Source organism: Cheilinus undulatus, linkage group 1 (assembly GCF_018320785.1).
Source record: "Cheilinus undulatus linkage group 1, ASM1832078v1, whole genome shotgun sequence".
Lineage (NCBI taxonomy): Eukaryota > Metazoa > Chordata > Actinopteri > Labriformes > Labridae > Cheilinus > Cheilinus undulatus.
In genome coordinates, this window is record NC_054865.1 from 11,180,530 (window position 1) to 11,207,593 (window position 27,064).

The 27,064-nt window shown below is 39.9% G+C and overlaps 1 protein-coding gene across 2 annotated transcripts in view; it reads right to left on the bottom strand.

The window, feature by feature from the left end:
- Window positions 1-27,064, bottom strand: part of znf536 (zinc finger protein 536) — a 365,283-nt gene that overhangs the window by 313,989 nt on the left and 24,230 nt on the right. For both annotated transcript variants that reach the window (XM_041784365.1, XM_041785223.1), the window contains exon 2: window positions 8,356-8,437. The gene's annotated coding sequence lies outside the window, so the exon portion shown is untranslated. The remainder of the gene's footprint in view (window positions 1-8,355; window positions 8,438-27,064) is intronic.

Consider the following 27,064-nt stretch of genomic DNA (forward strand, 5'->3'; position numbering starts at 1 on the left):
TGGCCTCAGTGCTAACCAGCCTAGCTGCTGCTGCCAGTGATGCTACTGTGTGAGATTAATAATGGACGCTTTCTGAAATTATTATTATTCCCAAAATGCTCTTTTGTGATTTGCTTTGAAGGGCGTGTATGCGTGTGGGTGGGTAGGGGGTGTTAAGTGAGTAGGGCTGAGGTGGTTGTGTAGGGGGGGTGGGGGGGGGCTCGCTTGCTCATTTGGAGAGCTTTTCCAATTATACAATTAGTCAGGAATGTAGGGCAGCGGCCTCGGCGCTCCTCCTGCTCCCCGACCCTGGATAGCGAGTCCCTTTGCCTCATGCTGTATTTATATGTCTCTTTCACTCTTTACAAGAAATCCATGAAGAAAAAAACAGACCCCAAAGACAAAATCATATGCAAATAAGGGCATGAAGTGAGAGCGGCAACAGCTTACAGTCCAGGAGGTGGCTGAAGCAGCCGGCGTCCCAGAGGAGCCAAGCTAACGAGCGCTGACCTTCTTTGTGAATGGGGTTTGCGTGTGAACGACCGTGGCAGTGCACTGTGGTGTTCATAGATAAAGTCACGGGGTCGGGGCTTCTCTGCTCAAATACTGTTTGTTGTGTGGAAGAGCTTTTTTGTAAATCCACAACCAGTTCCCACCAGGGCCCGAAAACGCCTCCACATCGTGACGATGAGTGTTGGCGGGACAGCGGGTTTGGGACTGAACGCACGCCAACTACTTTTGATTCCTTTTCTTCTCTGGGATGGAGTGATATAATAAATTGATTTATGATGAAGGACAAATTGTTTTATAATTTGGCCCCTTTCTGATTGTCCCCTCACTCGTGGCTGCCTGCTAGCAAGTGTGCTGCACTGGGTTTAATATGAAGCAACAACAACAGCGAAGTGCCATCTGTTGGCATGCGGATTTTCTGTAATCTCTCTTTACTGATTACAACAATGACTACACGAACCTCTTAAATAATTATCCCACAATGTAAAAAAAAAGAAATAAAAAAAGCAAAATAATTATAATCATTAACTCCCACCAAGTCTGCCACTCCTCCAGCAAATGAAGGCTGTCAGAGAGAGAGACAGAGATAAAGAGAGAGAGTTTCTTCTGCTGTGATGCCAATCATGTCTTATTTATACCAGCGGGGTAGAGTACCACACAGCAGTGACAATCTGAACCCAACAACATGGAGGAGCACACTGTGGGAAAGTTGACCCTCTCCACCCACCACCCCTGCACCTTATGTTGTGCTTTTTCTGTCTCCAGAAGAGAAAAAATCAAGGTGGAGGTTACACTTCGCAGCTTGATGCGGTGAAATTAATGTCAAGATTTGGATTACAATACTCTGAATTTAAATAATTAAATCCTGACCTCATTTTGGCCTGAACGATAACACAGAAAGAAATCAATTTCAGGGGAATTAAATGCAAACCTTGTTTCTCCGCTGTTATGTGCAGGGACGCGAGAAGGTAAGGTTGTGTGGTAGTATGAACATTTCTGTGATCAAAAATAAACCCAATGGTCAATATTTAGTTGATTTCTAATTTCTGATCACATGATGTCGAACATAAGCTGTCAAAAGTTGAAGTGCCATCTTCTAAATGTTTTAAAAATGACTTAAAATCAGCACAAATAATCCAAAACACAAGCTCAGAGGGTAGACTGAGACACTTAAATACACCACCACAAAAAAGAGGGTAGCTGGCAGGAAAAAAAGAAATCAGCAAGTTAAATACACATAAGGTAAAAAAAAAAAAATGGAAAAACAGAATTTCGTCAGGGCTTTCTCTTTGTCTTGAGGTCAGAGACCAAAAAAGGTTTGAGCTCTTTAGGTTGAAAAAACATATAATTAAGGTGACATACAAAGTGTACAATATGCAAATGGTGCAGTGCTTATCATAACACCCTTGCCCTTGTTTTTTTTTTTTGTTTTTTTTTTTTTTTAATTGCAGCAAAATGCTGTCTTAAAAGTTAAGTACCTATTAAACATCAGTATTCAGCAAAAGAACTTAAGCAAAAGTTTTCCTTAATATTTCCCTTGTGTAAAGTTTGGAATAAATGTACCTGCCCAGAAACCTTTCAAAATACAGGTTAAAATATATTTAGCTCTTTAACTTAAAGTTCGGGTTAAAACATCTGAAATATCAACATGCTGTCAAAATTTTGTTGGAGGCATAATCACTGTTTACTGGTGTATTTTAAATGTAAATGATGGAGCAAAATTGACATTTTATGCTTAATATGAAGTGCCAGGATATTAGAAATACACATCTGACTGGAATATAAGATGCAATCTGTTTTGGAGGTCTTCCAGAGGGAAAATAAAGGTTTAAACCATCTTCTTGTGTGATGATTCCCATTGCATTCAGCAAAGTCAACAGTTTCTCTGCAGCTTTTTTTTCTACCAGGGGGAGTTTGTATTACTGCTTGCTACTGGTACAGCAGTTGAGCTCTTGGCCTGTAGTCTGCTGGTCTCTTGTTGTCTTTTCAAACTGGCTTTGCACAAGGTTTACTGACTTGACAGTATAACTTTGTTATCTTTAAATGCAGGATTATGACCAGATGAGAAAAAAAGTTTGCCTGCTCCATATTTATATGATAGCTCATGTATATTTTCAGCAACTTGCCATACACAATGAATGAAGGCCATGTTCAATAAAGATGCAATGTTACTGCTGCCCTTACTGTACAGTTTAAGCATTTTAGATTTTCAGGGATTGACAATATTGGATTTTTCAGACATTTTATAAGTTAGCTTTTACAAACTCATTGTACCCAATACAATATACTGTATGCACATTGTTTTCATTTCAGTCTCTGGTTCCACTTATTATGACTTAACGTTTTAGAAACAGTCATAAAAAGACACTTGATTCTACAATAAATGATAGATGTATTACATTTTCATTAATGCATGATGTATTTTAATAATCAGAGTCAAACCAAGCTTCATCTGCCCTTTTTAAGAGCAACAATCAGCACTGTAACAACCTGCTGACAGACAATGAGCTGTGTAGTGTACAAAACAAAAATGTGACTCTTCATAGAGATTAAACTTTCAAATTAAAATTAATTCCCTAAAATAAACAGCAGGATTGCAGCAATGTTCCCAGAGACAATCCTGACAAAGTGCTTGAAATAACACCTAAACACACACTTTCAAGTGTAAAATATTAAACTAGCTGAAGTTCCATCACACCATCAGCTCTGAGAGCACACTTTAAAGTTTAAGTAGTGACGATGAAAAAAACAAGCAATTAAAAACTTCATCTTAGCTACAGTAAGTCATTTTTGCTTAAATTTCCACAAACTGAATTTTGTACATTTATACATTTGGCCATTGCATTTTACTAGGCAGCTACTTAAGTGTTTAATTTTGGCTTCCTATGGTTGCAAAAACAAGACCAAACAATAACTTGTCCACATGTTGTATGTGCCTGTTTTGTCCCCTCCCCTCCTTTCTTTTCTGCCCTTTACATTGCAACAGCTCTCACTCTTATTTAAGTGAGGAGCAGAGGGAGCCATGGCACGTGATTCAGTTAGTATAAAAAAGTGGCAGAACTGAAGAAGATTAGGGGTTAGAAAGGCAGCTATTGGTTACCAAAAAGGTAAAACTACCCAAGTCAATGGACCTACTCTGTTTTATATGATTGGGTATAAAACAACATAACTAACAGAAGTGCAGTTGTTGCTGCCCCTTAAGGCAGCTCAATGAACTTATTTAATTATTTGAAATTCACTATAATGTAATAATCATGATCTCGGTATCAATCAAAATGATCTTGGTTATGCTTTTTGTCACAATCAAGCAGTCCTATCACCATGTAGGGCAGATCCAACAGCCAAAAATATCAGCTGAGATTTTCTGGTCTGGTAACACAGTAATTAAATTTTAAGCTTTTATCTGCCAATGCAGATATTATGTTGATAACAGTGTGCATCCGCTGTATAAAGGTCTAACTAAACAGGATGCAGCAAACTTTCTGTATGAAGTAGTTGGTATTAAAACTGTCTTAGTCAGTGAGTGTTGCAGTACTAGTAAGCAAATGTGGCTTGGCATATGTAATATCAGCATGAAATGCAGAAAACAGACTTTTAAACTCATGTAAAGTGAATTGTTGGGTCTCTGCATATAATATGACAGAGTACAGTCATGACCGGCCTTTTTTAGGTGTCTTTAGATAAACAATGATTGACTGACTGACTTATTCACAGTAAAGTCTCTCAAACTTGTACCAGAAAAGTATATTTCTCTTTTCCACCATTTGCAGCTGTCCAGATTTATTTAGGTCTGTTGCACCAGTTTTATCTGTGTATCTGTGAATGCTCATTCTCGTGTGTTTATGAATCTCCCTCTCTATAAGTCTGACTGTGTGTGTGTGCGTCTGCTAGTTTGTGTGAGTGCTTTGTGTGAGAAATGGTGTGAGAATGCGTCAAGGGGAGCATGTGTTAGTTCTGCTTCCAATATGAGGGAAATCTGTGGCACATACCTCCGATATGACACAAGCCAAAACGACATGACTCACCCGTGCTATATTTGATTAATAAAACTACAGCCGGAGAAATGCGTTTCAAAACAACAGACCATTACTGAGCGCGCCCTGACTGGAGAAATGAAGAATCTTATTATTATTTTTATCAAGGTATGGAGGCCAAATATCTGTGAGAGGAGCGTGAAATCTGATGAGATCAAAGATGATATGATCTGAATGTTACATTTGGGGTTAAATATCTTTTTTTTCTTTCCTTTTACATATCCGAACATAGGGAGATAATTCAGGCAGACTGTCATCTAGGCTTATACCACAGAGGATTCTGCCATATGTGCTTTATTCCTGCTTCTTTGAATTTTATAATAAATGTTAAAACATGATTTTCCCAGCTTCAAGAGAAAAGGTTCCCATTGATTAGCACTTTACAAGCAATCAATTTTTACAAACCCGCTTGACCCCCTCGTCTCTCTCTCCCTTTCTGTTTCTCAGGAAGTCGACCCCCAGGACAATGGTCTATTACGAATTAAAAGAATACAGAGGACTGAGAGAGGATAAGTAATTATTGGAAAGAGGAAGAAAGGAAGAGGAGGGAGACGTGCAGAGATTTAAAGGGAGCAAAGACGAATGCGAGCTAAAGTCACGACAACAACGATGACGATGATGATGGGCTGATTACATGCAGCCGGGCGGGATGAAGCATGCTAACGCCCCACAAAGCAGACATATCCTTCACTTATACCTGTCATAAGATCTCCCATCACTCACCAACACACATACAACACACACACTATAACAGCCTATCACCATGAGAGACGGGGTGGCCACGCTCCTCCAGCTCCACGAATAATGGCTTGCACCTGTTTACCATGTCACCTCTGTTTGCTAATTGTCTCCTTGAGCCACATAGAGAGGCATTGACAGCGTCTTGGCTTTTTGACAGACAGCATGTCTGTGTGCATGTGTGAAGGGATGGGGTTGGTATCTTTAGTGGGTGTGTGATGAAAAAACTGGCATCAAAATTAATGGTTATGTAGCTTTATCCAGACTGCACACTTACATGTAAGCTTGTTAGCATCCTCCTAAAGGTGATTGTTTCTTTAAAGGTTCCTTTAGGCTTAATAAAGCTAAAACACTCAGATAAAGCAGACTTTGGTTGTGTCCTAAATCCCATGTTTGTTTCCTACCTCCATTCCCTTCATAGTACGCTGCCCATAGTGAACAATGTAGTGAACTTAGTGGCACTTCGAATCTGGTTGCAGACAATGAGGTCTGCCACACATTCAAAACATGCAGAAACAGTGACAAGATATCGACATTAAATAACTGTAAACCGATGACTTCAACTGTATGGGACTTAAATTTGTAAATAATTTAAAAAATTGCATTTATAGCAAAATAATAACATATTTTTCTATGCCTTGTCTCATTTATTTCTGCACACAGACAATGGTCTCATGCCTGTAAAGGTCTTTGTACAATGAGTTTTGTTTTTAAGATTTATTATGGGACTTTTCTGCATTTATTAAAGAAATAGGACAGTGGATAGAGTCTTACAAAGGGTGGGAATAACATGTGGTAAAAGAGCCACAAGCCAGTCTTTAAACTAGTGTACCTGTGTACATGGGCGTGACCTGTGCATGCCCATCTGGGCCACTAGACTGTTTTTTGGTATTTTTTCCAATCCCTAATCTGGAAGTTCATTGCATTAACAGAAGTTTTTTTCGTTTCCCTTATTTAATGACATCCCTTTCTCATATCAAGGGAGGTCTGGCAGCTGATCACCAGATTTGGACATCCTCTCCAGCAGATCCTCCCTGTGAGGCACCACCTCCGTTAGGAAAATAGTGATGTAATTTTCTGGTATAACCATTTTTAAAAAAGTCACACAAATGTTGCCAAGCTTCAGCTACATTAGGTGTGATAGTGTGTTTTCATAAAGGATTTTTTTTTGTTAGGACACTATTTAGTTGGAAATATGACACATTTTGTAATTTAAATCCACAGGCCAGGTTAGATTTTCAGTGTAAAAGGCTTAAAGTTTGTGATAAATATGATGTAATTAACCTAACCCAGCTTACTGAAACTGTAGACTTTGCCCCAACCCTTGATGAGATTGCAAGTGGACTTGTAATCTGATCTTATTTTCAAGTTTTGCATGTATTTCCATCCTGACAAGTGGTGGTGTTTGACAGCAGTGTTCTGCAGAGGCAGGTGTCTGAGAGCAGTGGTCTGCAACCAGACTACCTTTAATCGTTTAAGCAGATAAAAAATGTTTTGTTATTAAGTTTTATAAGTCAGATTAGTTTCTTATGTGTCTTAACCCTAACTGGAATTTTAACTTGATTTTATCTTGAAAGTTTTTGCGTGTTTTTGTTACTTGACAATAGTGGTCTGCAGAGGCAGGCATCTGAGAAGGGTGGTCTGCAGCCAAGACTGTCTTGTGTAAATCTGAGGTACTGGCTGAGTCTGAAATCACACTTTTAATAAGTAGAAGATGTACAAGTACATAGTTTTTACAAGGATAAAGGAACCAGTCTATCCCAGTCTATTGTGATAACTTTATTCATTGTTAGTGATAGTTTTTAGAACTTTAGACACGCATGGCCCTTCTTTCTACATTAACCTTTCTTTTAATAACATCATAGTTTGCATATATATATTGCTTCATAGAGCTGCATGTATTGTCATCAGTCATCAATCAAAGATATCACTCGGACACACTAGGGTTATGGATATTAGAGTATTTTTGATGTAATTTTTCACAAATAAACTGTTTTTCTTTAAAATCTTACAAACTTTTGTCTTCTACATTACCACAGCCAGTGCTTTTACCCTTAGGTAGCTAGCATAAGTATGACTTGGATATAACTAACCCACTACAGAGAAAGTTAATGGGATTTTTACATCTGGAACCTCACTGCTAAGCTGTATTTAGCATCATGCATCGCAGTTCAAAGCCTAAAAGAGCAGAAAGCATTTGACTGTTCTCATTCACAACAGACAGACAAGAGAGACAAGGGAATGAAAATATCTTAATTATTTCAGGCTTCCTTGTTTTAAAAGTACCAAAAAGTTCAAAGGATTTACAACAAAGTCATGGTTTTCTTTGCAATGATCACAGACATTACAGACACATATAAATGAGACAGTGCAAAAATATGTATCACTGTTTGCCTAAAAACTCAGAAAGCTTTTTATCTATGATTTAAACTTTTTTTGGGGGGGAAATACATTGATTAAAGTGTCATTTTTCAGTTAACTTCTGTGGTTATTTTTGATCCCCAGCCTTTACATGGACATCTTTAAGCTGTTGTTGCTTCACATTTTTATTTTGGGATGAAAATCTCATTGTCACTGGCCTGAGTGCTGTCCCAAATAATCTTTTAATTGTGCTGGTGAGTCACTTTAAAGTCCACTTTTAGCAGCTCCTCACAGAGAAAAAAGGAAGTATGGAACAAGTGTGTGATTTCAGACACAACCATTCATTTTTCTTAACCACGTTATCATTTCTCCAATTATGTGCTCAGTACCTTTATAGGTACAAGAGCATATTTTCACAGTATGGTGTAAATGTTAATGTATATATTTTAAAAATCAGTGCAGCTGGAAAAATAACTGAATCTTAAGTACTCTTTTCTTCAACTTTTTGGAGTCGCTGACCCACCATCGAGCTCTCAGGTGCAGCCCCCCCTCGTACCAATGTCTCAGCAGTGTGACTGAGAAGCACGGCACTGCTTAACAAGTGCACGCTCAATTGACTTTCTCGGATAAACAAAGATTTAAATGAAAACAAAAGATGCATGCGGGGGCGTGTAAGTGTGACAGACACCTTTAATATCCTCCCCTTTCCCGTGATCAATCGGTGTGATCGTACCTGTGCGCCTGCCGCCGCTCCAACGAACGCCGGATGTCAGGAAGAGTGCCGACAGCTCCACAGAAGGTGGGACGACAAGAGCCTGTAAACAAAGCACACACACCAGGAAATTCAGCGTCACACATATTTGAAGCTTGACAAGTTTGCAGTGCAGACAAAGGAGCGATTCCCGTTAAAATAATGTGTGCTGATCCCACAAACATCCACCGTACGTATTTATTTTTCTCAGGACTTCCTGTGAGGACATGATGTCATATACACATCCATGTGTAATCTCAGGAATATATAAACTATAATTGCTTGTGTTTATCAATCTTTTCCTATTTTTCATTTTCTTTTTATTACTTCTTTTTAATTTGACACTCTGATATTGAGTTTAGGATGAGGAAATCACACCAGGACAGCATGTGATTTATAAATTCTGATTTAAAATACAAGAAAAAATCATGATGCATTGTTCTGCTCAGTAGAGAACTGTGAGGAGCCCCGCACCAGAGGATGTTATCTGATCCAACCTTGAAGCCCCGCCGCTTAACGCCAGAAAAATAATCAAGCAGACAAAGTATGTGAAGTAAAAGAGTGCCACTCCCTTTTAAGTAGCGAGTGACTGGGTGAGTGGCATTTGAAGCGAGCCATTACACGGAAAACTGAAAGCAACTGGCTTCACTTTTCTCAACGCAGCAGCAGAAAATGCCAAATAAGGAGGAAAAAAGTTATTCTTAGTGGAAGAAACAAATCTATCCATTTTGATTCAGCTCTTTTGATTGATCTTTCATATTTTGTGACATTTAAAACGTTTACTTAAATCTGCTCTGATGGTAATCTGCAGGATCTTGGTTTTGTGTATTCACCTTCAATCTTTAATGCTAAATGTTCAATGCAAAGATCATCTGTCACTCACAATGTGCACAACACAGCGTTTCTGTTTTTTTGCCAATGTCTTTCCTGTGACTCATTAATCCTGCACATTATTACTTAAAATTTTGGGTCCAACTAATTCTCATGTCTCTTCTGGATGAGGAGAGGCAGCCAGGCATGGAGGAGCTGGCTCAGTCCTGCATGGGGAGGAGGGGGAGGTAGAGGGGGAACACAGATGTGGAGGGTCTGCAGGAGGGCCACCCAGATCCACACACCACTACTGTTTCAATGGAGCATCAAGAGTAAAAAAACTCTCTCTCACTTACAGAGGGAACAAACGCGCACACGCTCACACACAAAGCCACGACATTGCCTTAAGTCACAATCTAAATTGGCTCCCAAGGGCATACCGACTACCTTGTTCACCAAAGGCATTGTGTATGTTTTCTGAGTGCTTAGCATATGCTGCTGTAACCTGAGATCTCTCTCCCTCCCTCTCTCTCTCTCTCTGTCTGCCGAGCACACACATGTACACAAACACACAATGTTGCTAGAAGTTGCTCTGTTTTCTCCCTTTACGCATTTCCCATCAGGCCCTTAATTAAATTCAAAATAGTTCACATCTACCTATTAAAGCATGTTGCACCAGCCGCCCACTGCCCTGCTGGAAGAGGCACAAACAAGTGAGGGTAACGGGGTGAAGGGGGGAGAGAGAGGTTGTCTTTGAGAGGGAAAGGTGGGAAACTGCGACACGACAAGAAACTTCTCTAAGATCGCAAGAAATGAGGATTGTCATGTCTGTTTTCAAGGTTGTATTGCCATGTAATTTTGTCATGCTGGTGCTGAAAACTGTTTTAACTCCGTTTTCTCTGTCATTCCTTACTAATCTCAATGAAGGTTTTTCTGTGTTGCAGTCTTCACAAACCTGACAAATGATACCTTGACCATAGCTTGATGCACGTTGGTTATTCAATCAAGAGTTAAATATCAGTGTTAAGATTTTTTATCTGTTTTTAACATGAAAATCAACTATCAAAACTTCAAATTTCCATTGAATTCAGTTTCCGTCAACATTTTCGAATGAACAAATGTAGTTTACTCTGTTTTTGGTTCACTTTAGAAGGCAAAAGGGTACAAACTCTGTACTTACATGGTAAAACAGATCACAAATACCTTGAGTTAGAACAGAAGGATTCCTGTTCTTTATAGCAATGGTTCTCAACTGGTGGGTCAGGCAACAAAAGTAGGTCGCAGAACCCTTTCCAGTGGGCCCTGAATGTGTACCTTAGAAAAAAAAGTGTGCCAAAAAACCCATAAAACCCTCTTTTAAAAGATATATTTCTGGGCTTTTGTGCCTATTCAGAGGTGGAAAGCCCATATTCAGTCGAAAACAGAGACTAGAGAACAGGGGCAAGACTTGTGGGAAAGACTGGAACCTTCCCTTCATGCAAACATGGTATGTGGCCCAACCACCAGGCCTTGTGTGCCCTGAAACTCTTTTAAAACAGTTTTGTCACATGTTTTGCAAGGTCTGAGGTCCAAACTGTGCTTTTTTCATTAAACAAATCTGATTGGTGGAAAAAAGTCTAATTTGGGTTGCAATTTCCCGTTAAAGAGTTGATGGTAGGTCCTGAGGAACCACTGCATTTGAGGGCATGGCTTGTTGAATGACAAGCCAAAATACTCATTAATGCTCCTCTGATGCTTTTATTGTGAAATGGTGCTTGACTTACATGAAGTTAAGAACTTCACTTCAAAACGAAGTTCCACTAAAGTGACAAAGTGATGGGAATTTAGGCTGTTTATAGTGATTAGGATCATTTGGCCCACCTCAGCAAGAAGAGCTGGCTCTTTTGGCTTCCAAATGGCTCTTCATTTGGTACCCGTTTGGCTTCATTACCTCCGCCAAAGAGGTTATGTGATCGGCAGGGTTTGTTAGTTTGTTTGTTAGCAACATGACTCAAAAAGTTATGGATAGATTTTGATGAAATTTTCAGGAAATGTCAGAAACGGCATAACGAAGAACTGATTAAATTTTGGGAGTGATCCAGATCACCGTCTGGACCCAGGAATTTTTTTAAGGATTCTTTACTATTGGGAGATAGGGCTCAGGCAGAGGTCTGCGCTCTCCGAGTGCTTTTCTAGTTTCTACTGCAATTGTGGTTTACTTTTTCTAATTTAGGAGAATTTTGAGGAGTTACTTTCTGAATCATCTCATCTCAGAAAAACACCTCACAAGTCGGATGAAACCTGATCACTGCTGGGGCCATAAGACACCCCTGGTAACAATATAGTTATACCATCTATGGATTTTTTTAGTAAGCATTGTTCCTAAATAAAGTGGTGTGGAAAGAATACCATCAATATTCTTTCCATCAAATACAAAAGAAAAAACTAAACCCCTTTTGTTAAAAAATCCAGCTCTTTGAACCAACTCTTTCATGAACGACGCATCACTAGACTGTAGGCTGGTAATGTATTTAAAAACTTTTCTCTTATTTGAAGCAGTCCTTCAATCATTATGTATTTAATGTGTGCATTAAATCATTTACTGGACTTGGATTGCAGGGTCCCTTTCTGCTGCACAAAGTCCTTTTTTTAATATCATGATCCAGAGAGTACAGCAGAGCATTAAATTATAAGTCAAATGACTAAAAATCGTGGTTTGTTTGTTGGTGGTCAGACAGACTGCCTGGTTGGATCTTAAAGTAGACAGAATCACAAGATTTGTAACTTTCCAGCTATTTATGTCTACACAGCAGTTTTGTAAATAATCTGGCTAATACAGAGAAAGCACACTGAACCTGGGGGCAGACCAGTGGACTTTTGACAAATCTGACGTAGATTTTTAACAATGCATGTTAAATTAATTGAATATGTTGCAGTTTGTAGGATGATTGGACCAAAACACATGATATAAAAAAAGAAAAAGGACAAAACTGACCAATTTTATACCCTCTTTCCCACCATTACGTGCCAATTTTTGCCAATTTTCCAGAGAACTCATGAAAAGTAGCCATTTATTTCCAGGAGAGGAGATAAATAAGTTGAAATATTGATCAAACATTTTAATTTTTCCAATTTCACAATAAAACAGGGTAAAATAAAAGGAATTGATGCATGTCCAATAAGGACTTCAGGACTTTTGCCATCTTTTTTCCGCTCACCTAGTTGCAACCCACTGAAAACTGTTCCGCAATTCACTTTTGGGCCCACCAGTTGAGAACCACTGGTGTAGGAAATGAGGGGAAGAGGGTAAGTAATGGCATGAGAAAGGAGCCACAGTTAGATTCGAACCTGTGCTGCCCATTTGGTAGACTAGGTTTTGTACATGAAGCGCAACCTAACAGATATGCAATCTGTGCCCCAATTTTTTACGTACTTGCAAGATGTTTTTTTGTTTTAATTTGTTTTTTTATAAAATGATTTTTTGGACATTTTTGCCTTCATTTGATAGGACAGCTGAAGAGAGACAGGAAATGTGGGGAGACTGAATGGCAGAAGACATGCACAAAACATGCCCGAGACTGAGAATCGACCCCGCCACCAGTGCGTAGCCTCTGCTCATTGGCGCCTGCTCTAATCATCAAGCTACACCAGCAGCAAATTCACAGTTGAAATATTACAGAGGGGAGACACAGGCTCATTGGACTTCACAGAGATTATTTTAGGAATGAACAAAGTGTAAGTGAGGGGTAAAGGTGTTCACCTTCAAAGCTACGTTACACATGACTTCTACAAAGTCAGTGTTGATGTTTGGTTTCAAAGGAAACATGCCTCTGTCTGTTTGATCCATTTCTCCCCAATACCTGTCCAAACTACTCCACCACTCCTGTAACTACTTCACCATGCCTATTTGACCATGTCAGAAATAACATTTAATTTCATTTTTAGTTAGACATTCTCTTATAAAGTGGTCAAGAGTCTGTCAAAACCCTCAAAAAGCAAAGTGTGTTAGTTTTGTCATGAATAAAAAGATCGAATATATATAAGGTAATATGGCTAATTGTTTCCATAGCTTCATATAGAGTGGTTAAAAGGCAAACAGCTGAAGGCAAATATAGACAGGTTATTGTTCTATCACAGTGAAATACCACAGCTAAAGCTACAGACACTTGGCCAGATCGACTCCATCTATGATTTGATATTAAAGCACAGTGCAGAGTAATGGAAATCGCTAACATTTTAAGACAGTCTAACCTTTTCTGTGTTTACCTTATTAAAGAGTGTGTACCTTAACTGGTAGTGCAATACACAGAGGGGAGAACAACAGTGTGTGTAAAGCTGGCAGTGTTTAAGCAGGCGAACAGTAAAGTAATAGGCAAGAGCAGTGAAGTGTTGATTCTACAAAAGATGCGGGGGGAAAATTGCACCTTAGAGCACACACACACATGCACACACACATTTCCCTCCCCCTCCTCAATATACTCCCACAACACGGCCGGCTGCCTGGCAGCCGAAGTTAACATTTTCAGAGAAAATATTCCTTGCCTCCAATAGTCCGATGTAATTCATTTTCCATCTCTGTTCATTAATCATTGTTAAAATTAGTGATCCATTTCTTCCACTCTGCCATCTGCACTCAGCTTCCTAACAAACATGACACCTCAGCGCATAATAAAAGCTGACAGCTACTAGGAGGCCTTTCCAAGCAGCTTTCTGCATATGTGCACCTCCACGACTTGATGCTGTTGTCAGACAAAAGTGGGTTATTTAGGCCTCTGGCTGGAGAGCATGAATATGAGAACATGTGTGCATACTCACACATATGTGGGCATGCAGATTTGTGCATGTGTGTGGAGTTTATATCCCACAACTTTGCAGCTGTAGCTCATATCAGAAGAAGGAAAATGACTCAAATAATCTTAAAAGTTACTGTCTCATGCACACATGCAGCAGCACACACAAAAAAACAACAGATGTGCCCAACCTTGAGTGGAATGTGCTAAAAACCCCGATAAGGAAAATCTCCCCCGTATTTCTCACCAAACACTAAAGTGAAGCAAAAGAGAAAAAGGGAAAAGCAGAAATCATGGGAGCGAAAGGAACAGAGCACCTTAAAAGTGTCTTGTTTACTCTTACAAGCTTTTTGCTTTAACTTCTGCAGGAACGGTGTTGTACTTTTCCATTTGCATTTGCTTCCAGCAGCTGTGACGTTGAGAGAGTATTTGTTGTGATACAGAGTATCAGCTGAGCTACACCCCGATCTAAACTCAAGCTGGGAGGAGAGGCTGGCAGAGTGGGATAGAGAAAAGGTGAAGAGGGAGTCACAGCCGGGCGAGATGATTGCCCCGTCAGGTCACCCAGGCCTCATAAACACACGATTAAAAAGAGCTTGATGGAAAGCTTTCTATTTCAAATATTCCCATCGCGGACAGCCAGCCTGAACATGTGTAGGCAGGTGCCTAAAAGTTGAATAAAAGAATGATATCCAGGGGCGCGCTAGTAGTCGAGTGGTCAAGGCGCGCGCCATATACGCAGGCAACCCAGGTTCAAATCTGGCCCGTGGCACTATTTCCTGCATGTCTCTCCCCACTCTCTTCCCTCTTCCCTATTTCCGACTCTATCCACTATCCTGTCAAAAAAAGGCCAAAAATAAATCTTAAAAAAAAAAAATGATATCCAGTATCAAAGTAAAGAAAAAGAATGAAAAAAATAAGGAATGTGTTCAAATTAGGACTGTCAAGATTCATTGCATTAATTGTGATTAAAGTCCACAATTACTCCACTAGTTATTTTTAACCGTGATTAATCGCATGCTGTCTGTCTTTTCCAGCACACTTTAAAAACTCACAGACAGCTCAGTGAGCAAAATCAAGTCATCTGTGCCTTGTGCTATCAATCATTTACTTTTTTACTGTTCACTTTTCAATCCATTACAAGTTCCTTTTTCCATGGTCAAAGTCATGTCATAACCTTTGGTCTACCTACAAGAGCAGGCCTACAGAAAACCAATTAGCCTTATTTTATGTGAGCAGAAAAACGTGATAAAAAGGATGTTATTAACTACAGAAATTCTGAGATTTATTGAGATCAGATGCACTGTATATTAAACTCAACCATCAGGGAGCACTCAACCAAATCAGAAACAAAATATGAAGAGTACAGACCAGCGCTGCTGTTTACTCCTTGTCCCACACCTTGTTTTGAACTGAGGACTCAGTCATAGTCAGTCATGTGACCAGGTGTGACCACATCTGCGTCCCGTAGTCCTCCTTCTGTTTATGTGCCGGTGTAAAGGTGAAAGTGAAGAGACAGACCTAGTTCTGCTTTTTGGTAAATTTCTATTTAAAAAGCTGCTGAATGGAAGTTTAGATAAAACTGGAGTTGTGTGTAAGCAAAGATGCTGATGTCAATACAGGATCAAGCTGTGGTCATCAAGCTACACTGACAGAGTGCAGCAGACCTGGAGTTGTCAACAAAATGACAACAACTAAGGGTGGCCTTACACCTATCGACTTTTCCTCTGGTTTCAAAGTAGCAGACAAAATTCCAAAGTCGGAGTTAAATCATGGGAGTCTTGCTAAAGTTGCAGCTCACTCCTGTTGTCTCAGTCGTTAGGTGTAAGGTGGTCATGAATCTCGATTTTAGCCGTTTTAAAGCGGCCTTTCTTCAGTCTTCTGCAGCCAACAAATTGTCTTTAGATGAGAGAGGGGCTCAGATGGCAATCTTAAGAGTTTCAGCAAAGTCCTCTGGTGTAAGGCCGGCATAAGCTAACTAATGCAATCGCTAAATGGGTCGCCAAAGTCTGCAGACCATCAACATCATTGAAGATGAGGGGCTTCAAGGCAGGCAGTGTACATTCACCCTGCAGCAAAAGTTATTTTATATTTGATGTGTTTGTCTGCTGATTAAGTTAGCAGTTTATGGAACTATTACTCAGTTAATTCAGATTCATAATTTACAAACCCAACTAAACCGGGATATTATATAAAGTTTAAATACTACAGTTTAGCATGCTTGTACTTCTTCAATCTCAACCAAAACGCAAGTTGATGGTGGTATTTCAAATGTATGATTTATCATGATTAATCACAGTGTATTTATGTGATTAACTCGATAATTGTTTTTAAGCAATTGTCAGCAATAGCAATTACAAAACCAAAAACGAGGTTTTCTTCATAGTCAAAAATCTCTCATAAAATGGAGAGAAATGCACTGAAAAGAACACTTCCATGTTTGTGCTTAAAGCAGTCCTAGAATGTGTATGTGTGCTAGGATCCCAGGATGCTCATGCCCTCTGGCATAACTTCCAGCAAGAATGTGGAAGTGCACTTTAAGTACATTTCTGTCATTAAAAGAAATATATGAAGGAAAACTTTACATTGGTTTTCTGTTTAGGAAATACACCTTATGAGTGCCAGTTTATTGAAAAGAGTCCTCATTTCAAAACAAGACGCAGTATTGAGGAAGAGGCAGTGGAGTAGTTCTGGTCTTAACTTGCTAGAAATGCCAAGTGATGTTACAGAGGTGAGTTTGGGCGGCTGAACTTGTAACCTATTTACCTGTCTTTGAACTTTTATAGTATTTCATACACTGTAAAACCTAATTTTTAAAACATATTAGCATAGGAATTATCATTTTTTTAAACTAATATAGACATTTAGGTGCAAAATTCTACAAACTGCATCTTTAACATTTGAAATCTTTTGACAGACCTAGTTAAAATCAACAACTATGGGTCCCAGTTTAGCTCAGTGGGTAGAGCAGGCACTCATATACAGAGGCTATAGTCCTGAATGCACTGGTTGGTGCATTTCTTCCCCTGCTCTCTCTCCCCATATTTCCTGTCTCTCTTCAGCTGACCTACCAAATAAAGGCAAAAGGCCCAAAAATAATATTTTGAAAAATCTGTAATTATGTTTTTATTTATGGGTGGAAAAATTGAAACAAATAGGTACAAAACCATGTGAAACTCAAGCTACGGGTTACATTTTCCCACTCTACACCGATCTTACTTATTCATGATATGATGATTTATTTATTCCAGAATTTCTACTGTCTGTGAATAACCTTTTTTATGTTAAAAATGCAAAAACATATATGAAAGGATCATTGAAAAATTCAGAGTGTGATTCTGAATACCACCCAAGCCTCTCTCTCTCTCCCTCCCTCTCTCACACGCACAGCTTACTCACGGTACCTTCCCCTACTCTCTTGTTAACACCCCCCCCTCCCCACCAAACTGTCCCTCTTACATCCACACACACACACATGCCCACAGCACACACACACACCCGCGCTCAGACACACACGCTGTCAGGATCCCTCCCTGGCGAGGTGTGTGTGTCTCTGCCTGAGGCACAGCACATTAATCTATATAATGCCCTCAAAGAGAAGGCTTTTTCACACCGCTAACTGCCAAGGACTACGAGGGGCAGCGGCTGAGCCATGATTCAGCTGTTATCCCAACTGGCGTCCCCTGCGCACACGGGCTCATGCACGCACGCACACACGTACAGTAAATCCTAAACCACTCTCCACTCAGTATGTTTGAAAAAATACACGCATGTATACCCGTCACTGGCATGAAAGGAAACACAGACACCTTTGAGAGCCCACACTGGTAGTACAAGTTAATATCCAACCCAAATGTGATTTTTAAGGGTAAAACTGAAATATGTCGAAATGTGACAGAGGATGCTGCAAGGCCTGGGAAGATTCTGATTCATCCTGATTAATTTCATGGAATGGGATTTGAATCATCATTGTGCCGGTCATAGACTCTTTTAACTTGTACACTGTACAGTAAATCAAGAAATTAGTAGGGATACACGATGTTGGATCTTGCAGATATCCAATATTTACAAACTAGTTTTAGCCAATACTGCCATATACACTCCTTTTTATTTAATTATAAGAAACACCAAAGAGAGAAACTGCAAAGAGAGGCTGATTCAAGCAGAGCTGAGAGGAGCGGGTAAGTAGACGGTCTGGAGGTTCTTTTAAATTTGAGGCTTTACTCAGAACGTTCAGGGCTCACAGTGCGCCTCCTTGAGTGGGTGGCATCCTCGGCGATTACCTGTACCTGTTTGTAGAGTTGTCAATTTTAACAATATTTAAGGCAGATACTGTATATGATTTATCCTGGGCTGCAGGATTTTGGCTAAAATTATAAGCATGGTTGTTTTGATAGAAACAGATCGAGACAATTAATCAAAGGTTTGATTTTAAGGGCAAATCTTCATGACTTATTTTTCAATTTTTAAACCCTTATGTCCTGCTACTGACCTTTCCGGGCAAAAATTCTGCTCTGGTATTTCAGCCCCTAACATCTTCCCTAAAACTTCAAATAAAAGTCAAATACGGCACAGCAGCAAAACCCAAATGAACCAGCTGTTACACTGATAGGCTACACAATGTTTGTACTGAAGAGAACATAAAGTAAGGAGTATATCTTAAAGAATTAGTATGTTAGCATTCACAGCGCTCAGTATTAACACTCATCTGAGAATTAAAGGAATGAATTGGTACTTAATATTTTAAGTTTAATATGACTGCTTCAGGAAGTACTTTAGTAAATGATGGTTAAACTAAGATTTTTTTGTCGTTCATATATTACATGTCTTTTGTACTGTCTTGCATCTAGTATACTTCACTTACTATTTGGGAAGTTCTCTTACTTTGAAAGGCAAAAGAACTTAGCTAGTTTAGCAGAATTTGTAGCAGAAGAATTTAATGATGGCCAAAGAAACCCCCCAAAAAAGTAAAAGTTTAATCTCATTCAGATCACATTATAGTGGAATCATGAGAGAGAGATTCAAACTGTAAAAGCTCTCTAACAATGTATTTTAAATAGATGACCACGTAGAGTTTTTCACAGAATGTAAATGATCGCCAGCAATTGCGTTTCCTTGATTGTAGGTCAAAATCGTGATTGCGTTTAAAATTCATTTCATTGTGCAGCTCTAATTTGTACTGTTGATATGTACTGCCAATATGTTAGCTGTAAATATCAGCACAAATGTTCAAATCTGCTGATACTGAAATGCCGATATCGTGCATCCTGTCAGCCATAATGTCATATGCCTGATTTGACAAAGTCCATAATCCATCACATGATTTCTGCACACTTTGGTTAAGCCACTAGAGTATCTCCCTGCAGCCACAGTGATGTAAAATACGTCCACCACTGCTCCTTAATTTAGTAAAAAAAAAAAAAAAATCACAGTCAGCTTAGTTGACAAGTCAAAAGTCATCTGAACATTATGTTATCAAAAAGTTGCATTTTTTTCTTCTTCTTCTTTGTATGGTTTTCAGTCCAAAGCAAGTTCCTTTTGCCATGATTAAGTTAGTGTAATAACCCTCAATCTACCTTAAGTACTTTTAGTTTAAGAGAACAAAAATCCAAAATTAAACAAAAAGTCTCTAATGCAAAATAGTGGAAATCCAAAATGCAACTCAAATGAGATTAATCACAATTAAGTATAGAAATTATGGGTTAAATTACAGTATTTAAAAAAGGTGCATTATGCCTTTAAGGGCACTGGTAGCCTAGAGGTTTTGTCCCATGTACAGAGGCTCATGTCCTGGGACATCCAACTTGAGTTTAAACCCAATCTGTGGCTTCTTTACCTCATGTTAATCACCACTCTCTTCTCCCAGTTTCTGACTCTAACCACTCTTATCCGACAAAAGAAATTAAAAATCCCAAAAATAGGGGCTCAGATGGGCTAGCTGTTAGGTTGCGCCCCATGTACGCAGGCTGCCCTGGTTCCAAGTCCAGCCTGCAGCTCCTTTCTGACATGTCTCTCCTCCACTCCTCCACTGTACTCCTCTCTTAACAAAGACATAAAATCCCCCAAAATACTTGAAAAAAAAAGAAATAAGAAAATATATGCCTTATATACACTTTATTCTTAAAAAAAGATACTCTTGCAGAAAAATATTGATCTTTCATTTATCTATTCCAAAAATAGCCATGATTTAGTTCAGCCTGTTGGGGATAATGATCAGCGTTTCAGTTACAGATATAAAAGTGTGCAGTATCCAACATCAATAAAGTCAACATTACAATTCTTCAAACTGACAGATGAAATTCAGAGAGCACCTAAACAAACAAATTCAGTGAGCGCTTGTGTCCATAAAGAAGCTCCTTCGCCGTCTGCAGACACCAGAGAAGAAGAGGCTTTACTGATGTTACCTTGCAGGATTCCTTGGCTTCACCAGCCTCATATTTCAGACTCTAACCTCCTGCCAGTGTGTGAAGTTGCCCAGTGCAGATTTAATATTCATTTGTTGCTCGGAGGGCCACAAAACAGACAGCTCGGAGCGGTGATTGGAGGGCCAGTGCTCAGAGACAGACGGCGAGCAGAAGAGCAGCTAAATCATCTTGACATTCACCGAGAAGTAGCCACACAGAAAGCTACTGCTGCTGTTAGTTCTCCCATCGACTAATTTGGTTCTACTTAACCCCTAAACACCCCGCGTATGCGCATACACAGACACAGAGGAGTGGACACAAGGCAAACACGGGCTGACACACACATATGCGCACGCACATGCACACGGCTCGCAGTGACACATTTAATTCCAGGTTCTGGGCACATCTGAATTACAGCAGGCTGATGAGGGAGAGAGGGCCAGGCCCCTCCGGACTGATTAGCATCATTTAAGAAAGCCTTCCTTTTTTTTCTGCCTGCCTCAGCGACCTCTCTCTGCCTCCCTCTCTCTCTCCTGACACTCGCCAGTGCGACCCACCCATCTCCCAGTCTACAATATGGGTGGCATCCCCGCCAGCACAAGTCAATATGGAGTACGCTCATTTACATCCAACACAGGAAAACGACTCGAGTGGCAGAGCCTCTGGAGCGACTTTATTCCTTCAAGTATTCATGGTGTTAGCTTTAGATCCTGTTTGCTAAAATGTGGACAGAAGGACATAACTAACGCATATATACGTCAGGCGCCATATGATGCAGTTTTTTTCAGCGTGTGTAAAGTAAATAAGACAGAGCCTGTTTTATTTGTGCATATTTCCCCCCTTCTAAATTATATAAGCCTTGCACATGGCTTAAAATTTTGTAAAGCTTTTCTCAAAATCCTTCTTATGGTTGCCATTCTGTGCCAAAAAGTTCATCTGGCCTGTAAATTTAAGCATGGATTACAAATATTCAAATCATGAGCTTACTGTTCAAATAAACATTTCCAACAGGGAGGGGAAAAGTTGCAAGGCATACACTTTCAGCATAATTCCTCCTCTGGCACCTCCCCTCCCCTTGCTCCTAATAAAACAACCACACACAAAAAAGAGCAGGGAAAGAAAGACGAGGGGGTTAGGGGTGGGGAGGGGGGACAGAATGCAAAAACAAAAGACAGAGTTAAAAGTTTGCCGTCTTCATTTACCGTGCGGCTGGATAAACAGTGTTGATGAAATATGTAATTAATGTAATTGTAACCACCTATGCAATTACAGTCAGCCGGGTGGGCTCGGCTGTGGCCCCGGTACACCCTGCCATAGGACAATAGGGCGCCTTATTACAGTTTTAAAAGGGGGGAGAGAGGGGGAGGAGGGTGAAAAAAGGGGGGAGGCTTAAGCTGGTCAGCTGCTCACCACATGGTAGAAATAATAAGGACTGAAGTCACAATCATTTCAGCTTGGGTTTAGCTTCACTGCTCTTTAAAGTGGACAATGCAAACTGGACATCCAACATCTGTGAGACGTTTTATCTCTCATATAAACACGACAGACTCTGTACATGAGGTCTGATCATAAGGTCTGAGCAGAGCAGACCATGTGAATGTTACAATATCATATATTATTAGATTATTAGAGCTTATGCATTAATAAGGAACATATGACGGTAAGCAGATTTCAACGACTTTATCAAATTTTTGTTAGTTTAATCAGCAATCCTGCATCTTATGTTATGACTTGGTCATACTATTGGTAATTTTATTTTCTTACTTATTTGATTCAAGTGAAGCTTAAAACCTGAGCCTCTTTTTAAAATATTTTTAGAGCTTTTTATGCCTTTATTTAGAGAGGACAGCAGATGAAGTCAGAAACAGGAATGAGAGAGTCAGGGGGGACTTGAACCTCAGGGGCACAACCTAAAACCTTTATTTGAATGAGGGATGAGAGAGCAGGGGAGAGACACATGGGAAAGAAGCCACCAGCTGGACTTGAACCCCGGATGACCTGCATACATGGGGCACAACCTTAAACTTTTTCTTTTCTCCAAAATGTATCTTTGAGCTTTTTATGCCCCCATTTTCATAGAGGAGTAAAGTAGACTGAATTGAAAACCAGGATGGGAGAGTGGGGGTGAGACAAGCAGGAAAGAAGCCACAGGCTGGACTTGAACCCGGGCCACTTGCATACATGGGGCACAACCTAAAACTTTTTTTTCCAAGATATATTCTTTTGCTTTTTGTGCCCCCATATTTAGAGAGGAGGACTGTGGATTGAATTGGAAACAGGGATGAGAGAGTGAGGGAGGGACACATAGAAAAGGAGCTACATAGGGCACAACCCAACCTCCAGGCCATATGCGCCCTACAACCTAAAACTTTAACTTTTATATATAACAAAAGAAGCACCGTTCTTCTTTAAACTTTTGTGATTTTGCTGCTGACGTATCATCTTCCTTGAACTACAAACAACCTGTTCTACACTAAGGAAAAACCTGGAGATTCAAATTTTGGTAGCAACAACAGCTTTTAAAATAAAAAGGGGATAAAATATCTATAGTTTTTAATGGGATAATGAGAGAAGAGTCTCTTAAACTCAACTCAGTGTTCTTACTTTCTATCTCTGTTCCTTCACCTTCCAAACCTGGTCACCCCATTAAGGGGTGAGAAAGATCTTTAAAGGGTTTCGGGGCTTTGTTTGATGTGAGTTTGTCATACTTTGCTTTGCTTACCACTGGCATCTGACCTAAACCTCTTATCTTACAGTCAAAACAGTGGTCTTTTGGAAAGATAAAGTGTGTTTGGGATTTTATGATGGAAAACAAGTAAATTGAAGGCTCCAATGAAATAGTGTTTGGAACCACTGACCTATTGCATTCACACTTCCTTTAACCTTTCCACACTGTTTGGTCAAATTTGATCCATTTTTGGCATTTTACAGCAGTAGGAACACTCTGAATGTCACTGTTTCAGCCCTGAATTTGATGATTTCTCCTACATTGATACAAAATACTAAAAAGTTAACTGTGAAAATTTTATACTTTTGAGCAGATGCTGAAAATCTTTGCACATTTAGGCTATCCAGGTCACATTTGACCTATACAAAATCAAAGAAAACACACTGCAATGACTCAGTCCTAAGCAAGTTTATCTGTCAAGTTCTAGTCAAAAACATAACTTATTATAGTGTCAGTGCAGACGCCCAAATACACAGGACCTGGTCACAGGACTGATTCCTGATCCTGGCGTTGTTTGGAGCATGTCTTCCCTCACCTTCTCCCTATATTTCCTGTCTCTCCTCAGCTGTCCTATCATAATAAAACTCCCAAAACTGATCTTTAAAACTATGTCTTTGTATTACATATCTTTAAGACAAGTGAAAAGATAAACCTCTTATTTCAGGGTAAGGAAAACCAAAAATAAGGCCTGCATTCCCAATAAGAAGTAAAACTTCTGATGATGATGATGATGCATCAACTTTAAAGAATCTGAACATGCATGGTTTTGTGATTACCAGTTTCAGTAAACTACATTAATCATTATGACTGTTCTAGTTCATATGTTAGGGAAAATGGAAGAGTATATCAAGTGATGGTAGATGTTTTAGTGGTATAAGACCTTAAAAATGCACGTTTGCTTCTCTCTGAGACATTAAATGAGGATAAATGATGCATTTACCAATGTCAGAAGCCTATTTAATAATTTCAGCAGTTTAAAATTTGGTATTGACACTTGTTGTGAGGGAGTCCCAGGCCCATGCGGTAAATACAGAGTCTGCAGAGTATTTAAGGGTTAAAACATCTTCATTTTATGAGTGCACAGAGTGTCCACCTGCTTTTGCATCAACCTGAAACACCACCATCTGCAAACCACCAAACAGACTGAAAATGAAGACAGACCAGGCCTCCTGTGTGGACAGTTTTGAGCTATAAATGAGCTAAAAAGCAGCCTAAGTGCAGACAAACGTGCCGTATTGTCACCTGGCTAAAGACTAGTCGCAGTTTGTTGCAGGCCGCTGCCCGCTCACACTGACAGCCGGTGTTATCCCAGGGATTAAAATAGACTTTTCTCTGCTACCCGCCCCTGCCCGGCATTAAAGTCTTTCACATTTGCAAAATTGCAAACAGATGCAACTCAAGTACCTGCAAATAATCTGCCAAGACCAATTTCAAAAGGGAGATTTCAGAATATGTGGGAGTCATTAGAGGGAGTATTATTTCAGCGATGAGTGCGAGAGGGCCAGCCGTGTTTCACCCAACCAGATGGGTTCTGCTGCCTTTTATTCAGGAAGAAAGAAGCCGACGTGTTCTTCATCTCCCCCATTCCCCCCAAATGAAGATATATAACGTGTATGAAACAATTACGGCAGAATATTGGAAGTTTCAGAAGCAACCAAAGAATGTCAAATTTCCTTTCGAGTTTCTCAAAACAATCTTTTCATCTTCTTCCCAGTGAGGATGCTTTCGAGTAGAGGAGGGGGGGATATGGTGGAGAAGTGGGGGCTGCTGGGGGGATTTTCAATGTAAACGAGGATACAGACACAGAGATCTGAGGCTTTTATTGTTTTGTATTGAGTGTTAAATATGAAAAAGAATTAAAAGGTAGACGCCTTAAAAGGGGCCTGTGGCGTATGTAAATGAAATATGTTTCAGAGCCGTAATTTGCAACTGCTGCTGTTGTTATTTTTCAGACGGTTATCTGAAGTTTTTCTGGTCGCCTCAGTGCAGCTTTAAAGAGACGCACAACAAAGCGTTCACCAATTAAAGACGATTTTTACACAAAGAACTGCAGCAAACTTCATTAGATTCTCCATCCAGTCGCTGACAAAAAGCTTATCAGAATGCATCTTTAAGTGTTAGTGATGAATAATGTATAATCAAAACACACTTTTCTTTTTTCTCACGCTAGCCTTTCACGACATCCACCAGCCCTTATAACAAATTAAATGTTTATATCAAATGGAACTTGATTAGGTGACTATTGCTAGTAGGTTATTAGTGCTAGTGGGGATGCCGAATAACAATCTCAGGCACTTTAAAAAATGATCAAAATCACCAAGCCCTTGAAACAATACACATTCAATCAAATTCTTCATAATTGTAACAGTAGGAAGCATTTTAGGCATTCCACCCACAACAAACAGGCTTTGTTCTCCTGTTATGAGAGGCAGCGAGGGGACACAATCAAGTGCGTGAGAAAGCCAGGAACGCAGGATTTCAAGCAATTCCTCCCTCTTTCTCTCTTTCTATACGCCCCCCTCTCCCTCTCTTTATTTCAGGGTCGCCCATATTATTTGCTTCCTGTCTCATTGTAGCTGGCAAAAAGAGAATTTGGTAATTGAGTGGTACAGAACATGTGCCCTCCCTGCTCGCAGATGACAGATGGATTATAAAAACTTCAAAGGCGAGCATTTGGAGCACCAGGGGAGAGATGCTAGGTATTTGAACTATGATTCTTTACCCAGGAGACAATGACTGCCTGACATGGTGCATACATCAAGGAATAGTGCAACAGCACAGACATAATCCAACACACACCCCTCCTTTTACTCTCTTCTCTATCTCTCTTCCTCTCCTGTGCTATATATTTAACATCCTGTTCTGAGGAACTTTGCGCCAAGCTTGGGGAACATAACAAGTGGGGGGTAACGCTGTGAGACTGAAGAGAGAGAGGAGAGAGGAGAGAGGAGGCGGCACTGCCTGAGTAAGAATCTTATCTTTGGATTTCTTCTTCTCCTGACTTTTTCCTCTCTTTTTCTCAGGGTTAAACTTTAGCATTTATCTCCTGTGGTTGGTAAAATAATCAGAATTGAGCTTCAGCGGTTGCTTTGTGTTTAAGAACTACAGCCAGATTAGCTGGCCTCGAGGAAAACTCTTGAGCACTACTGTACGCTAAGTGAAGAGGAGAATGGTGGGCGGCGACGCCTATAATCATCTTATAAGCATGATTTATGAAAAGGGCCATCTGCTTTGCCTTACTTAAGCACGGAGGCAACCTTTAATAATATAAGGACATGAGGAGAGGAGGGGACAGTGGGGGGTGAGTACATCAAGGGGGAGGGGGGAAGGCTGTTCCCCTCACAAACACATAAAGATTCCAACAAACCCAAATCTTCATCTTCTTCTGCTTCTTCTCTCCCCCCTCTTCAGCATCCAGCCATCAGGTCAGATGGCAGCTAATCACTGCTGACCTCCCCTGTCACACCATTTAACCCCGGCCCCTCCCCTTGACCCTGAAGGAATTAGTAGCCTCACTGTAACACACACTAAAGCGTGCACACACGCTTGAAAACGACAAAAAAATTACCTTACATCCAGAGGGAAAAGCCCCTCTAACCTCAGTTTCTTAAAGCTTTCATGGCAGAGTTCAATGTGGCAGCTATTTCAGATTTAATCTCAGTCTTAAGATCAGAATGTGTAATCACATTCAAGCATTTTTACCCCGAACAGCTTTAGATTAATGGATAGAAAACTCAAAAACATTTAAGTCCAGTTTTAATCAATGCAAAGGCAATGCGAATACTTCTACGGCAACATTAGGAATCATGGCTTTTTCACTGATATTGACACCCTTATCAAAACTACTTAATGATCTTAGTATCTATCAATATTGCCAACATGCTTATATAATTCTGGTGGAAAGATGTGACAATACATTTTTAATGCAGCTTGTTTAGTGGAACTGAAAAGCATGCATCAGGATGTCACCATGTTTCCTT